Source organism: Morus notabilis, unplaced genomic scaffold (genome assembly GCF_000414095.1).
Source record: "Morus notabilis unplaced genomic scaffold, ASM41409v2 Scaffold794, whole genome shotgun sequence".
Lineage (NCBI taxonomy): Eukaryota > Viridiplantae > Streptophyta > Magnoliopsida > Rosales > Moraceae > Morus > Morus notabilis.
Genome location: NW_010359940.1, coordinates 380,291 through 399,026, shown reverse-complemented (window position 1 = coordinate 399,026; position 18,736 = coordinate 380,291). Strand labels below are relative to the sequence as shown.

General features: G+C 34.4%; 1 pseudogene; it reads left to right on the top strand.

Annotated features, from left to right (window-relative positions):
- The first annotated feature begins 10,902 nt into the window (after positions 1–10,902).
- Positions 10,903–18,736, top strand: part of LOC112091088 — a 16,452-nt pseudogene continuing 8,618 nt past the window's right edge.

Below are 18,736 nucleotides of genomic sequence, written 5' to 3'. Positions count from 1 at the left end.
AATGTATACTAATATAAATAATAACATAAGAGAGTAAAAGATATTTAAAAAAGAAGAAGAAAAAGAACAACACTTTAAATACAATTAAAAAAACGGAAAAAAGCTGAAAATACAATTAAAAAAAGCTTCAAATTTAAAAAAAAAAGGAAAAAAAAAAACAAGCAAACACACAGTGGAAGTAAAAAAATTTGAAATAGGAAATAATGAAAAATACAATCTTTAAAAAAAAGAGGAAAAAAAGAACAACATTGAAAATACAATTAATGAAAATGAAAAAAAAAAAGCTGAAAATATAATTAAAAAAAAAAAAGCAAGGATGCACACAGTTGGAAGCAAGCAAGGTGTTGAAGAACAAAAATCTCAAAACAACATCCATGCTTTTATAGTATATGACTAGTTGCATGGATGTTTATTTAGGGGTTGGTCTTTTATAACAAAACTCAGAATAAATTTGAATTCGAGTTACAACTTTATTCAAGTTTATGTTTTTTTGTAAAATTTGAGTTTGAATTCGAATTTGAACTCGAGTTTGGGGCTAAACTCGAGTTCAAGTTTTCTCTTCAACTTGAATTCATAAACTCGAACTCAAGTTAATGAACAATATTTTTTTTATTCTTAAAAATACCATAATTTTTTCGTTTTAATTCTGATTGAGATAATTTTTTTTCTATACATTCACAACGAAAAGACGAATAAAACCCCACCCATATACCCTATTAAAATTTTTCATCACCATTGAGTTTTTACTAAAATACTATCTAAATACAAATTTAAGTTTTGACTTATGCAAACACATATTCAAAAAGATTCTCAATTCAAATCATAACTCAAATATGCACATCCAAACACAAACTCAAGTTACAATTTCAACTCAAATTATAACTCAAACTCAACTCAAGATCATCACTCAAATCACCCTAACTCAAAAATGTAAAAGAATAACCCTTTAGTTATTTTATAATAAAGTTAGAGTAAATAATATAATAGTTAGTTACAAAATGATGATTATATTGTTAAATATTTTATAAAAATAGAGTATGAAAATGATATTTAAAAGTTAATATAAAAGACGGTATACGATTAAAATTTAGTTTCTAGACTGTTGTAAGTTTATTGCATATATATACATTTTTATTTACATATTTTATATATTTATATACATATTTACATATATATTTTGTATGACTTGTTGATTATTCTTCTTTATTTTTTTCCTCGTTTCCTCTGAACTGTAATAAACAAAAACAGAAAACAAATATTAGTCATTAAAAGGTGTATACTTCTTACATTAATATATCTTTTAATATCATGTTTATATAAACATTTTAATCTTTTATTACATTATTAAGCAAATTTTATTATTATACTTAGTTTTATTATTTTTGTATAGAATTAAATAGTTTATGCTAAATTATGGAAATAAATTTAATGAAAGTTTTATTTTTTGAATTTTTATATTAATATATCTTTTAATATCATGTTGACATTAACATTTTAATATGTTCCCATTATATAATTATCAAATATATATTTACATATTTAAGAAAAGAGCCGAATAGGAAAAAAAAACAATTCTTGAAGATAATAACATAATAAAAATTACTAAAGGAACAAATTATGAAAAAATTAATTAAATAAAAAATAATTTTTTTATTTAATCTTAGATTATTAAAAAACTATATTTAATTTACCTAAAAGTTAATATTTGTATTTAAGATAATAGTTTTATTAAAGATAATTTATACTTTTTATATTATTATTTGATCTTTATTATTATATTTAATTTTATATACTTCATATTAAAAAACAGATTATGTTAAATTATGAGAATAAATTTTATGAAAAAATTATGAATAAAACTTCTAAATCTATGTATTTTTTATACTTAAATATTAACAAATATATTATTTACATTTTGTTTGTATACTTTTTTATTGAATTATGACTATCAATTATAAACCTAACTTATAAGTAGACAAAAATTATGCTAAATTGTGCTTAGTATTTATCACTTTTTTATATTTCATTAATATATAATATTATCTATTTTTATATTATTTACATCGTAAATATATAATTTTGTAATAGTAATTATCTTAACTAAGAGTAATTATTAAGGTTTATGATAAAAGTTTTATTAGAGATAATTTGCAATTTTCTTATACTAAGATCTTTATATTAATATATCTTTTAACATTATGGTTATACATATATTAAAATATATTCTGAAAATATGTTTACTAAATATTTCTTTAATGTTTAATTAAAAAAAAAGTAGCGGCAGAGCTTTTATTGATAAGAATAACATTGTAGAAACTAATATAACAAAAAATAATAAAGAAATTAATAAAATTAAAATATAACCTTTTTATTATATTTTTACATCACTAAAAAGTGTATATTTATTTAAACTAATAATTTATGTTCATATTTAAGATAAAAATTTAAATAAACACAATGCAGTCTTTTGTTACATTATTAATCTATCGTTATTAATTATTACAATTCATTTTATCTTATATGAGAACACATTTTATTAAAACGTTACATATAGGATTTTTATATTTATGTATCTTTTTTAAGTGAATTATAAAATATTTATTGTTGATATTTTATCTGTTGAAATTTATGTTAAATTATGATTATAAATTATTAACGTAAATTAAGAGCATATAAATAAATTAAACCAAATTATGAATATGAATTTATTAAGATCTTAATTTCTAGTATTTTTTTTATTTTGTTAATACACTATGTTATTTATCTTATATAATAAAAATATTGATTAGCATTATTGAATAAACAGTGTAATAATATTAATAAAACTGTTTGTATTAAGAGCTTTTTTTTTGTCTCCTATTGTAATTCTTTTTTTATAACGACGTTTACCTAAATGGTAAAAAATTCATATACAAATTTTATGGTAAATTATAAAGAAATATTTATTTAAGTTCAACTGTTTAATTTTTAAATCAATTTATAAAAATTTACTTTGTTTTTTCTAATAATTAAAATAAAAATCAATCACTTTTTATATATTATCTTTGTAAAGAAATATATTAAAGATGCATATAATTTTTATGTAAAATACAAATAAAACACGCAAAGTTTATCTTTGGCCTTCAAAGTCTTACTTTTGTGTTTGAGTAAAGTTTACACTATTCAACAGTCTATTGTACATGAATCTTGCTTTTTTTCTGTTCAAGAATACAGACTTGAGCAAAACGCCAAATCTGGTTTAATTAACCGAAATACAACAAAATGTATTGTCATTTAATGAATACATAATATGATAACTCTACTCTAAAAAGGAAATAACAACAAACGTTGTTTACAATACATTTACTTTAATAATTACATCATATACATGTTTTCCGTTGTACATACTGAGAAGACAATCTTCACATTCCTTAGTTGAATAAATGAGAGAAAAAAATTACATAAACAGAAATATAAATAACTGAAATATGACTTAGCAATGTCCTTGGCACCGAACTAAATTATTGAAGAATTTATGCAGAATACCAAAAAATGAAAAGAGTAATGAAATGAAGAAAACGAAAACCAGAGAAAAAAGGAAACATATAGATAAGGTGAGGCATAGCTAAAGAAACTAAGGAATACAACAGAAAAATCAGATAAAGAAATTAGAAAACCATATATTAAAAATTTGGTTCAGGTTTTTGTCTTCTATTGCTAACAACATATATCATAAATAATTGAAATATGACTCAACAATGTCCTTCACTGTCAACTAAATTATTGAAAGATTTATGCAAAATACCAAATACTGAAAACAATAATGAAATGAAAAAACAGAAACAGGAGAACAAAGAAATCAGACAGGTGAGGTGGGACATAGGTAAAGAAGATAGAAGAAATCAGAAAATCATATATCAAAATCAGGTTCAGGTATTTGTTTTTTATTGCTAACATATATCATAAATAACTAAAATATGACTCGGCAATGTCCTTGGTTGCCAACTAAATTATTGAAGAATTTATGGTAAATACTAAAAAAGGGAAGAAAACGAAAGGAAAAGAAAGCCGCATAGCCAAAAAGAGAAGAAGAATTGCACACGGAGAGAAGAAAGGAAAAAAAAATTCAGGGGCATGCCAACTGCACTTCAAATGGAGAGAAGAGAGGAAAAAAAAAATCTTAGAAGCTTCATTTGCACCAAAATGATCAAAATTGCCCAACCAAGAACAAATGAAGGAGTAAAAACCTGAAGGCAAAATTGTACAATCACACCATATAAAGGGCAAACCGGTTCAAAGTGGAAGAACACAAACGAAATTTTGGAAATTGAAGAGTAAAAAAACCGCTCACTATTCAAAGAACACTAACTTCGTGATCTTCTTTAGTATTATAGTATAATAATAACTAAAAATAATTAACCTAACCTTACAAACAATTATAAATGAACATGTGTGGGTAAAGAAAAGGTTGGAGAAGAAAAACATAACAACATAAATTCTAAATAATCCGGACAACATCCAAAATTCTCAAATCATTATTAACTGTTACTCGATACATGGCAACAATAAAAGGAAAATACATCATCATCACCAAAGAACAATAAACCCTTAAGAAAAAAAACAAATTGTTCACAGAACAGAAGAAGAAATAAGTTATAAATATAGCTCATACTTAAATAACAATGACTTAAATAATTTAAGTAACTTAAATATTAAACAACAAATGAACATGTATAGGTTAAAAAAAAGTTGGAGAAGAAGATACTAGCATAAATCCCAAATAATCCGGGTAACATTAAAAACTGCCAAATCATTATTAACAGTTACCTAATATATGACAACAATAAAAGAAAACTACATCATCATCACCAAAGAAGAATAAAACACTAAGAAAAAATAGACTCTTCACAAAACAACAAAATAAATAAAATATAAACCCAACTTATACTTAAATAACAATAACTTAATTAACCTAAATATTAAACAATATCATCCAAATAATAATAACAAAATCAATAATAACATAATCATAACAACATAATAAAGTAAACAGATAAATTAACAACTTAACAAATTCAGTAACAAATCCTAATAATATAATAAAAACATTATTTAAAACAGTCAAGAAACACATGTAAGAATTAAGAAATAAATACCTCAGTTGAAGAAGGACCATGGACAGAGTAGAGCCAGCAGAACAACCCAAAACTCCAAAACAGAGATAAGCAAACAGAACAATCCAATATCCAAAACTGACCAAGGGAAAGAGATGAATTGAAGATGCAGAACACGGTAAAAATACTAATATAAGTCTAATATCAATAAAATTTTTAAAGAGCAGGAAAATAGAGAAGGCAGAAATGATAGATTATAATAGTTTGAAAACAAAAACAAATAGAAAGTGAGAAATTAGAATGATAAAATAAAAGACATTATATAGATACAAAGAGAACAAATTTTTGATCATTCTCCCATAAAAAAATCTTGAAAACAAAGATCAACCGGTATAATGATTAGTTAACAATAAGTGTTATGCAACATGAAAATCAATAAAAAACGGAACTAATAATCAACACAGTAAAACATGAAATATTTGTTACACACAATTGCATCATGAGAAAAACACGTGTCAAAACAAAATATAAACGTAATAGCATAGTAACAACTCTCCAGAAACTGAAAGGAAATATCATGAACAAACAGTCCAGAAGATAAAAGAACAAAAAAATACGGAGGGTAAAAAAAAAGTAAATGATTACATCAATTAATAATATTACAGACAAAAATCAAACTTTAAAAAAAAGAAAAAAAAAAGGAAGTTTGGTAAAATTCTTAAATGTAGAAATAAGAAAAAAAGAGGAAAAAAATAAGAAAAAATAACGAAAAGGAAAAAAATCTCCGTAGAAGAAGAAAGAAAAAACCAAAAAAAAAACTAACAAAAAAAACCCCAACAATAACTGCAAAAATATACAAAATTTATATACCTTATTAGACGACGAAATGGCACGTGGACATGTAGTTAAACTAGCATGGTTAGTCATCTGCTTTGTTGGCAATCATAAGACCTCATCAAGGTTATATATATAAGAGAGATAAGTTGATGTTTGATAAAAGGTTCTAGGAGAGAAAACGGAGAGAAAAGGATTTTCCTCGACCAGTTAAATTGTAAGTAGATTTTTTACTGCTTTGAATAATAGTATATTTTTATTGAAAGTTTTCAATTTATATATGTTATTGCTGATATATTTTTATGAGATTTAAAAAATATTTATGAGTATGGTGTGAATCTTGTTGTGTCTATTATGAACTGATTAAAATATGATGAAGAGCTAAATTTGGAGGAATAAGAGATTTCATGACAGGGGTCATATGAAAGAGGTTCTAGTAACAGAAGATTAATATTATACAAGAGGGCCCTAAATGTTGCAGAAAGTATTTAAAAGTGGAAATTATTTATAGTTTACTTACTGAGCTTGCGCTCATATGTTCTCGTGATGCAGGTAAGTGTTAAAACAGAAGTTCCAGTTGACTGAGCAAGAATGATTCAAGGTCCTATGACAAGTTAAGAGATCTTAAGAAATGAAATTTGTAAATTAAGAATTTTGTTCGAAGATTGTATTTGTGATAGATATTATTTCTCTAGTAAGTAATATTATTTAGTTTAGTTAACGTTTCTCACGAGTGGGCGTTATTTTTAGCTGCTTGCTTAGGAGAGACGCTACAAAAACCAAAGAAAAAGAAACTAACAGAAGAAAGAAAACATCAATAAGGGAAGAAAACGAAAGGAAAAAAAAAAAGCAGGGGAACCCAAAAAGACGAGAAATATGCTAAAATGACTATCCAACAAAGTAAAATTGGAAAAATGACTTTTATTTTTATTTTTATGAAGAACGACCATCCGGTCGTTCTTTGTAAAAAGTGATCGTTCCGTAATCATTTTGTAAATAAAAATTTTTAAAAAATTACTTTATTAATAAAACTTTTCTATTAATTATTTTTACAAAAGCCCCCCCCCCCCCCAAAAACCCAGATTCAGACGAAGAAAACAAAGAAAAAAAAATTTTCAGAGGTGCCAGCGAGATGCCACATGGAGAGAAGAGAGCAAAAAATAAGTCTAGAAGCTTCAGTCCTACCAAAATGACCAAAATGGCCCAACCAAGAACAAATGAATGAGTAAAAAGTTGAGGGCAAAACGGTAAAATCACATCACACAAGGAGCAAACCGGTTCAAAGTGAGGAGACACAGACGAGATTTTTTAGAAATTGAAGGGCAAAAAAGACCACACACTGTTCAAAGAACAGTAAATTCGCTACCGAATTTAGTAAGTAGTGTTATAGTATAATATGATATACGTCGAAAACAAATATAGTCAATTTGTCAAAATGGTCACTGTTTAATGAATTTTTTTTATGGAGGCTTGATGGTTATGATAGTACATTAATTTTTTACTCGTTTATTGATATACCATTATATAGACATCCACTATTTGTTTGCATAATCAAGTGATCATAAGACTCTTTTATGGTACAATTAGATGTTGCTCCACGTTTGGTTCATGGATGGATTAGAATCATGATATTATAACTATTTTTAATTTACGTGTATTTTTTTAAGAGAAAACACTATAGTGAATCATGGTATGAATCCCCTAACTAAACGTCGCAGTGTGACCAAATTATTCTAAGTCAAAGTAATCATCTATAACATCAAGGGTGAAAGTATTCATCGTTCGTCAACTAAAGGTAAATGTCTTTTTAAAAGAAAAAAAAAATTTCTCCAGTAATTCGTCTTACTAGTAGTCTTAATTTTATTAGATCTGATTAAAATCACATCAGATTAAAAAATATATATAACATGCAGATTTTATTATAAATATGACGACTGAAAAATAAAAGACTACTGATAATTTATTTTTGTAAGAACTATCAGAAAAAGTTTAAAAAAAAAAAAGATAATAAGTATATTTTCTTGCATAAAGTTCACCTAATAGAAAGGATGCTTTTGGAGTTTTCTACAGTAAGCAAGCGTTCGATTAAATAAATATCACATCAAAACAAAAATATATATAATTGAGAAAATTTAATACATTTGGTAAGATATTTTTTAAGTTTTTTAACACATTTGCCTCTTAACTTTTTCATGATTTAACAAAACGTGCTTAAAATTTTTAATTTTTACAATCGACTCCCAAACTTATTTAATCATACAATAGGTATTAAATGTTGGACGGAATTAGTCATGTGACGCAAGAAAGGAAAAATAATGGGTGCGTTTGGAATTGGTTCCAAAATGATTTTGTTTTCTATATGGAAATAGAAATGAAAACGTTTTCATTTTCATTTTGAAATTATTTCTGAAAATGCGTTTGGTAATTTTATTCAGAGATTGATTCCAGTTTTAAAAAAAACTGAAACTGCATTCGGTAGTTTAATTTTTGAAAACATGTAATAATATTTAAAATAATAATATATTAAATAAATAATATTATTAAATATATTAAATAAATAATATTATTAAATATATAACTCCATAGAGCATATCGTTAGTCTCTGGTTGAGGAATACATCCGTCATTGAAGTAGATCTAGTTTTTGGCAGCCAGCGCCGAGATCATTGAGCGGCTCCATGTGTTTAATTTGGCCCGGTGAGCTGATGAGAAACCAGCGACAAACCTGAGTGATCTCCATTGTGCAGGTAATAAGGACTGATGGAATCTTCCATGGGAGCACGATTTGAGGTTCTACCGACTTGGCAATTATTGCCTTTAGTCATTAGCAAAAAGGGACGATGATGCAGAGAACAACGAAGCAGTCGGGGGGGGGTTTTTTTTGCAGTCGGAGAAGATAGTTGCGGGCAATCGGAGAAGATGGTTGCGGGCCGTCGTCGTCTCCTTCGTAGAAAAGCTTATTCCAGTCGAGCTCCAATGGCTACAGCTCTCCCCTCTTCCTTGCATACAAAGAAGTGAGAAAATGAAAAGGAGAAAATGAAAAGGGTATTATACCGTTTTTAGATTTTCAGAAAAGACAAAAACGTTTTTGTTTTTCTTTTTTAAAAAGTTTTGCACCAAACACATTTTACGGAAGCGTTTCCATTTTTTAGTCTCGAAATTTGTGAAAAATAGAAACAAACAGGGCCATATGAAGTAGAATTTAGAGATCCAAACTAGAAAAATCAGGCAATAAAATATTCAAAACCCTACCTTCTATACTACTCGTGCATATTTGACCGTTAGCTTTTATGTTCCTTTCTCTAGTTCTCGTTAAATTATAGGCCGTGTTTAGAATTAATCATGTTTTTATTTTTTACGTTTTTTGAGAAAAAAATAAAAACATTTTTAAAATGACGTTTTACGTAATAAAGACAAAAACAAAAATGAAAATAATTTTTTAATTTAGTATAAAATGAGAAAGAAATGAAAAACGACTTTTAGTTATTTTTCATTTTTTGTTTTCGTTTTCTCCTTTCTCGAGCAGAGAGAGAGAAAGAGAGACATTAATAAGTTTTTTTATACTGAAAACAATCTCTTAGTAAAACCACCAAACGCATTTTTAAAAATGATTTATGTATGATATTAAAAACGTTTTTATTTTTATTTTCATATAAAAAATAAAATTATTTTGGAACAAGTTTTAAATGCACCCATAATTTTTCACTAATTCTCCATCTTATTTCAATGGCCGATCAGTTTCTCAGCTACCCCAAGAGAACTCCCACTCTGATCAGTACTTTCGGCAATCTGATGTGTTTCTGAAAGTGCTTAATTCTGAGCAATGTAAGTTGAAATATTTCTTTGTTTTTCTCCATCTCATACTTCTGTTGATGAGCATTTAAAATCTTTAATTTGTTTGTCTTCGACCGTCTGCAAAAGCTTGGTAATTGCTTATAACTATGTTTCCTTTCCTCATTTTATTTTGGTTTTTTTTTTCTTTCTTGTTTGAGTTATTTGTACCTCAAAGCTTCTGAATTTTTCCGCATGGTACGACAGAGAGGAGTACTATCAGAGAGGCAGAAAGAAATAGGCTCGTTCATTTCACCGATTTAAATTTTCAGTTCTAAGTTTTTACAGTTAAAAACTCTAATATAATGTCACATTTAATTTTTTCTGTCACAGTTAAAAACTCTCAGAAAATGTCACGTACTCGAATTCACGAATCGAATGAGGCTATAATTGAGAGTTTCTCTGATAATCCGTCTTATCGGTAGTCTCAATTTTTGACTATTGAATCTAATTAAAATCACATCATATTGAAAAAGTATGCAACATATAAATTTTAATACAGATCTGATAGTTAAAAAGTAAGAGATTATCGGTAGTCTATTTTTACAGGAATTACCATAAAAAGTCCCAAATTTATAATTTTGCATGAAGATCTTTTTTTTTTTTAAGTGTAAAGTATAATGTAATGCAAATACAATAACATTCTGGTAACTCTGAGCTACGAACAACTAGATTGGTGTTGATGATTTGCTTATATTGTCATGCAAATTGTTATGTGTATCCCTTTCTTTTTCCATAAAGGTGTTACTTGAGCAACTTTATTTTTTTATTTATTTTTTGGTGATTACTTGAGCAATTTAATTGCTGCAAAGTATAAAGTACTTTTGACGGAATTTTCCAAGTAAAATTGGTGACATGTTGCAACTTAATAAACAATGCCATCGAATGCAAACTTTATTTTAATAGGTTACAAATGTCTCAATATTGTATCTATGGGACCATGGTATCAAACTACAACATGTATTATCACTCAAAGTAAAAATAAATAAATAAGTACTAATAATGATAATGCGTTTAAGATCGGCACTATGAATTGGTAAACATAAGCTCCAAGTGATATTAATATTATCATAACCGCAAAAAAGACAAAGTTTAATTACTACAAAATTTTTGTAAATTCTTTTGTCAAAAAATTTATTATTTATATGTTAATTAATCCAATTACGTGCCATGAAGAAATTAGTCCAAATTCAGCTTCCACATGCAAACTAGCGAGACAGAGAAAAAAACAAGGCGTGTACACCTACGTTGCTCAATGACCAATTTACTACCGAGCGTGGTCAGTCCGCCGTGACAAGCACAACCGCCAAGCCATAGGCAGTGTCACAGGGCCAAAAGTTAACACCAAAACAAAGGCCTTGTGCGGCACTAAGTTACTCTACCTAGCAGCCTACCCAAGTGTTTACCCACAATGATCCGATTAACAAGCATACAACCGAAGTACGGAAACTCGCTTCCAACCTTTTATTTAATCACAGAAAAGGAATACAACAATAGCTCTGCCTCACATTCGGATCACCACAACACTCACTAGCTCTCAAGGCTATTCTCTCATGAGTTTGGTGTCTCGAGGGCTTTGCTATTTATAGAGGTTACAAGGGCCTACGTGGTTGACACCCCCAGACCACTAGGGATCACTAAAGCACTTACTTGTACGTGGATCAGCCAACTAGGCCATGATTCTGCCCACTTTCTTTCAGACTCGGTCAACAGTCTGCGATGTGTTGCCACCTGTCCACCTAGGCGCCCCATATCTCGATCATGGCCCACGTGTCCTCTCCAACACGTTCTGCAGGTTAACTGATCATGGCCACGTGTTGCCTTCCCACGAACTGACCATTGCCTTGGTTAGTCCTCAACGCCCACGTCTCCCACAATCTCATAACAACCTTGACTGAGGCTTATCCACGCCTAAGCCTTGTTTCTCGCCCCTTGTCTGAGCCAACGTGGCTCGTACACGTGGATGCTTGGTTTCTCGCCCATGCCATGCCACCCTTCCGCCGCTCATCAGAAGATCAGCCATGCCTTGCCTGGACATGGCTTATGCTGGGCCTGCACACTCGCGCACAGGCCCGTGCTAGGCTCACTTACTGCTTACAAACCTACCCCCGTCGGATGAAGCCGACGTCCTCGTCGGGAGGGTTTCCAAGTATGCCTTCACCTGTTTCTCGAACTGCCACAAAGTAAGATCCTTTTCCCATGTTGCCTCGTCATCGCCTTCCCATTGTACCAGGTAGTCAGTCCGCCGATTTTTCCTACTTGTACCTTAGGTTCGATGGTCAAGAATCTTCACCGTCTTTTTATTGAACTCAGTTCTCACGACGGGAGGAGCTCTTTTCCCTTGTTGCCGAGTCTCATCTTCATGATACGGTTTAAGGAAACTTACATGGAAGGTCAGATGTATATTCATCCTCTCTGGCAGTTGTAGCCGGTATGCCACGTTACCTACACGCTGCAACACACAAAAAGGTCCATCATTCCTTTGGACCAGGCCCTTATGATACCGCCGGTCAGTCACCCTCTTCCAAATCTGTGGGGTTAGCTTCAACAGCACCATGTCCCCCTCCTGGAATTCTAAGGCTCACCGGTGTTGATCAGAATACTTCTTCATTCGTCTTTGCGCCTTTGCCAAACTGTCTCACGCTTGCTCGATCAGCTTATGTTTGTCCCGAGCAAAGCGATATGCTGTTGGCCATTCTTCTTGAGATTTTAGCTTGGCTACCTCCAACGGTGTCAATGGTTGATGCCCCAATGCTAGCTCTGAAGGGCTCAAACCCGTAGCAGAAGACTTGTGAAGGTTATAACAAAACTTGGCTACATCAAGTAAATCTGCCCAATTTCGCTGACTTGCTGTCACATAGTGTCGCAAGTACTCCTTTAGCATCGCATTTATCCGCTCCGTCTGACCATTGGTTTGCGGATGGTTGGTTGTAGAAAACTTCAATTCTGAACTCATTAGTTTGACAAGAAAAGTCCAGAATTTACCAATGAACCGAGTATCTCGATCACTGACTATATCCCGAGGCACGCCAAACACCTTCACCACGTGCTTGAAAACTACTCAGCGGCCATACTCATGGAACATGCATGGGGTGCCGCAATGAACACCGCATACTTTGAAAATCGATCGACCACCACCAAAATCGAACTCAATTCTTTCACTGTCGGAAATCCTACAATAAAGTCCATGGAAACCGATACCCATGGTCTTTCGGGGATTGGCAGGGGTTGAAGAAGTCCAGCTTGTTTCTTCCTCTCAGTCTTGTCTAGTTGACACACAAGACAAGTGCGGACATACAGCTCAATGTCTTCTTCCATCTTTGGCCAGAAATAGTGTCTCGACACTAAGGCTGTCATGCGTTCCACGCCCAGATGTCCAGCCCATTGTGGATCATGAGTCTCTTTCAACAAGTCTCGTCTTAGTCCCCCACCCTTAGGGACAAACAGTCTGCTTCCTCGAGCATACAACAGACCATTCTCGATCCAATATTTCTGAACTAGTCCCTCCTGGACTTGTTGTTTCAGCTGACAGTACGTAGTGTCTACCTCTGCTGCCTACCTAATCTTTTCCATAAAATCAGATAGCACAATGGTTAGAGAAGCCACGAAAGATTATACCTCTTTTCGACTGAGTGCATCTGCCACTCGATTTTCTCTACCTGGTCTATGCAACCAAGTGAAGTCAAATTCAGCGAGAAACTCCTGCCAAGGGGCCTGCTTGGGTGAGAGTTTCTTTAAGACTTGAAGTACGTATTGGCCACATTGTCTGTCACAACAGTGAACTTGGTTCCCAGCAAGTAGTGTTTCCACACCTCCAAGCAATGTATCACGGCCACCATTTCTTTCTCGTGGGCAGAGTATCTTTGCTTGACGTCTTTCAATTTTCGGCTCTTATAGGCGATAGGGTGTCCTTCCTGCACCAACACCCCACCAATAGCTTTGTTAGACGCATCTGTATGCACTTCAAAAGGTAACTCGAAGTTAGACAATCCCAACACAGGTTCAAAAGTCACTACAACTTTGATTCCTTCGAATGCTTCTTGGCAGTCCACCGTCCAGGCCCACTCCGTGTCTTTTCTCAGCAAATCGGTGAGAGGAGTCACCTTCTTTGAGTATCCTTTAATGAAGCGTCTATAATAGTTAACTAAGCCCAAGAACGATCGTAGCTCAGTTACCTTAGTCGGGGCAGGCCATTCCACAATGGCTTGGATCTTCCTCTTGTCCATTCGAATTTGCCCTTGTCAGATTTTGTGCCCCAAGAACAAAATCTCCTGCATACAAAATTCACATTTATCCTTTTTGACGTATAATGAGTTCTCCCTTAATTTTGAGAATACCTTTCTCAAATGGTCTATATGCTGTACAAGGGACCCACTATACACTACAATGTCGTCCAAATACACAACAACAAAGCTATCCAAAAATCCGTTTCATAAGGTTACATAATGTAGCAGGGGCGTTAGTAAGACTAAAAGGCATCACTAGGAATTCAAACGAGCCACACCTAGTAACCATTGTCATTTTTGCCTCATCTCCCTCAGCAATGCAGACTCGCCAATATCCCGAACGTAAGTCCAGTTTGGTAAAGTACAATGCCTTTGACAACCGATCAAACAAGTCAGCTACATTTGGCACGAGGTATTTGTTTTTCACTGTAACCTTATTTAGTGCTCGATAATCTACACACATTCGAAGGGATCCGTCCTACTTTTTTTGGAACAGAACAGGTGCACCATACGGAGCCTTCGACGGTTGCAAGTAGCCTGCTTCTAGTAACTCGTCCAACTGCTTACATAGTTCCGCTAACTCCCTGGGCGCCATTCGGTAAGGGGCTCGAGCAGGGGGCCTTGCACCAGGCTCAAGATCAATCCGGTGATCAATATTTCTCTATGGGGGCAATACCTTAGGTACTTCTGGTGACATTACGTCGCTGAACTCATGTAGTACCACAGCGACATCATCAGGCACTTCTACAATTTGGTCTGGCTTGATCTCGACCAAGGCAGCAACCATCGTTGTCTCTCCCCGTTTTAGTCCTGACTTTAGTTGGGAAGCCGACTATAACAACGGCTTCTCGCTAACCTGTCCACCAAATTCCGTCTGAATGAGGCATGGCTTTACTTCATCATGTATGAATAGCCTGTACAAATGTGGCATGGCCACAGCTTTTGCTTTGACAAAGAACTCAATGCCAAGGATTAGATCAAAATCGTCAAGAGGCACCGCCATAAAGCAACACTCATGTTCCCAATTGCCAACTTTAAGGAACAAAGTAGTCATACCTTGGATAGGTTGTGCACCGGAGTTCATAGCCTTAACCTTACTCGAGCTTTTGGAAACGGTCATTCCAAGCTCTCCGACTTTCCGCTGCGAGATGAAGTTATTGGTCGCACCAGTGTCCAACATGGCTCGCACTTCACGTCCGTTCACCGTCATGTTCACGTACATGAGTCCTTTGTAAGAACTCTGCATGTCTCTCGTGATAGCATTCAGCAACTACAGCGGGTTCACTCACGGATTGACCCCAGTCTCATCATCAGACCCATCCTAAGTAATAAGGGCTGAAAGCTTTTCCTTTTTCAGGTAGTCTCTCACCCGATGAGGGCCATCGTAAAGAAAGCATCCCGATGTCTTCTTACCTTAAGGTTGATTTGGCCTCGAGCTTTCACCATCTTTCTTCTTTCTCTTGTCTTTCTTCCCTTCTTTACCTGTTTTCTTGGTCTGTTTGCCGTCTTCTTTGGACTTTCTCTTGTCCACATTAGATGAAGACGATCTGGTCTTATAGTCGATCAAGCCATCTGCGGCTGCAAAGGCCGTAGGTAAGTCCTTCACATTTTGCCTCCTGAGTTCAGTCTGGGCCCATGGCTGAAGTCCTGAGAAGAAATTGAAGAGTTTATCTTCCTCAGACATGTTCTTGATATCCAGCATCAACGAACTAAACTCCTTCACGTAATCCCTTACAGATCCCGTGTGTTTCAACTTTTTTAAACCTTCCCTGGCCACCCATGCCGAGTTCGAGGGCAGGAATTGCTCCTTCAATTCCCTTTTCAATGTTTTGAACGTCTCGATCCGGGGTCTTACAGCGCTCGCATCGTTATCCAACCGGGTGCACCACCAGAGCTTGGCATCACCGGCAAGATACATGCTGGTAATGGTTACCTGCTCATTTTTCGCAATTCGAGCAGTCCGAAAGTACTGCTCCATATCCCATAGGAAATTCTCCAATTCCTTCGCATTCCGATCGCCATTAAAGGACTTCGGTTCTGGGACTTTGAGTTTGGATAAACTAGGGCCACCATCGCCACTACTAGAAGTGCCCGCAATAACCTTCTTGACAAGGCTCAATTCTTCTTCAAATCTCTTTGAACTATCCTTCGTTGAGTCAACCCACGTGTTGAAGTCCTGTAGTAAGGACGTGAACTATTCCTCCACATCTTTCACAATCTCAGCACGTTCTAAGTTCAATCTCGTGATTTCAGTGGTTGCTTGTTCAACTTGAACAACAAGGTTCACAGCACGATCAGTCTGAGGGGCCCCGACAAACTCTTACAAACGAGCCACTCGTTATCTTAGCTCGTTCATTGCTGCCGTCATTATCTTGTACGGCTCTGATACCAATTGTCACAGGGCCAAAAGTTAACACCAAAATAAAGGCCTTGTGCGGCACTAAGTTACTCTACCTAGTCAGCATACCCAAGTGTTTACCCATAATGATCCGATTAAGAAGCACACAACCGAAGTACGAAAACTCACTTCCAACCTTTTATTTAATCACAGAAAAGGAATACAACAATAGCTCTGCCTCACACTCGGATCACCACAACACTCACTAGCACTCAAGGTTATTCTCTCATGAGTTTGGTGTCTCGAGGGCTTTGCTATTTATAGAGGTTACAAGGGCCTACGTGGTTGACACCCCCAGACCACTAGGGATCACTAAAAGCACTTACTTGTACGTGGATCAGCCAACTAGGCCATGATTCTGCCCACTTTCCTTTAGACTCGGTCAACAACCTGCGATGTGTTGCCACCTGTCCACCTGGGCGCCCCATATCTCGATCATGGCCCACGTGTCCTCTCCAACACGTTCTGCAGGTTAACTGATCATGGCCACGTGTTGCCTTCCCACGAACTGACCGTTGCCTTGGTTAGTCCTCAGCGCCCACGTCTCCCATAATCTCAGAACAACCTTGACTGAGGCTTATCCACACCTAAGCCTTGTTTCTCGCCCCATGTCTGAGCCAACGTGGTTCGTACACGTGGCTGCTTGGTCTCTCACCCATGCCATGCCACCCTTCCGCCGCTCATCAGAAGATCAGCCATGCCTTGCCTGGACATGGCTTATGCGGGCCTGCACACTCACGCACATGCCCGCGCTAGGCTCACTTATTACTTACAGGCAGTTTCCTTGAGGACTATAGCAACAAGGTTGAAGTTGTCTAATTCGACACGTACACGTCAGATTTTGCCATCGATAACTGCCTATTCTTCAACCACCCTTATGCCCCCACCAACCTCATATTCTTCCCTTCCGAGGACACCATGAATCCTGACATTGTTGCCACATCGGGGGACTATCTCCGGCTATGGGAGATCCGCGACGACCGAATTGAGCTCAAATCCCTTCTCAATGGCAACAAGGGGATCGAATTCAACTCCGCGATAAGGTCCTTTGATTCAGCTGGCATTGACAAAAGAAAAATTGCCACTTCTAGTGTAGACACCACTTGCACAATTTGGGACATAGAAAGGGAAATTGTGGACACCCAATTAGTGGCACATGACAAAGAAGTATATGACATTTATTGGGGTGGCTTAAATGTTTTTGCCTCGGTTTCTGGGGATGGGTCAGTTAGGGTCTTTGATTTAAGGGACAAAGAGAGATCAACCATAATTTATGAGAATCCCATGCAAGGTTGTCCTTTGTTAAGGTTGGAATGGACTAAATGTGACCCAAGGTATATAGCCACGGTTGGGATGGATAGTACCAAAGTGGTCATTTTGGACATTAGGCTTCCAACGATGTCGTTAATGGAGCACTGTAAGCATAAGGGGAGTGTGAATGATGTTCCATGGTCTCCTCGAATCGGACGGCATCTATGTTCCGTTGGTGATGATTCAAGGGCTCTGATATGGGACTTGTGGGATTGGGATTTCGATCGGACGGTAGTGGTGATGTGGAACCAGAGATTGTTGGTCACCGAATCGAATCCGGATGCGGAAGCGTGGTGGTGCGGGGAAGAGGCGGATCGTGTATAACAAAAATTTTCATAAAACTTTTGAGATACTCTATAGATTATATTAATTTATGCACGAATAAATTAATCTCATTAACTTATATATATCAAGAACTCAATCAGGAAAAATACCTGGAAGCCGACTCGGATGATAACTTGAGTTCTTTGACCACGAACAGTCCTTGCTCCAATCTTTGTGTTTAGAAAACCAATGTCTTCCACGTCAATTCCTAGAATCCACGAAGACGTGTGTGTAGGCACACATGAGACAAAACGGGTTACAATAAACACTCAAATTTCCACAAACACCAACGCATGCACGATGTGGAATTTTTGGAAAAATTTTTTTTTCCTTCCTCTCTCTCTTGAGAATTTCAGCCAACCTTAACTCTTAGGGCTGAAAAATTGTTTCCAAAATTTCTATAGAGAAATTTCGGCTACCTCTAAAATTAGGGCAAAAAACCATTCCGAAAATTGTCTCAAAAATAGTATTTATAGAGTAAAAGTCAAACTTCTAGAAGGAATCCAATCTCTATCTCTAAGATAAAACTTGTTAATTATCTCCTATTTGAATTTTAAACAAAATCTCATCTTTTCCTCTATCCTATATGGCCGGCCATTCTAAGGGGATTCTCATTCCTGTGTGGCGCCAATATCAGATAGGGAAGAAAGAGAAAATCATCATTTATCCTGTAGTCCAATTTTGACTCAAATTCAAATTCCAATTTAAGTCAAACTTAAA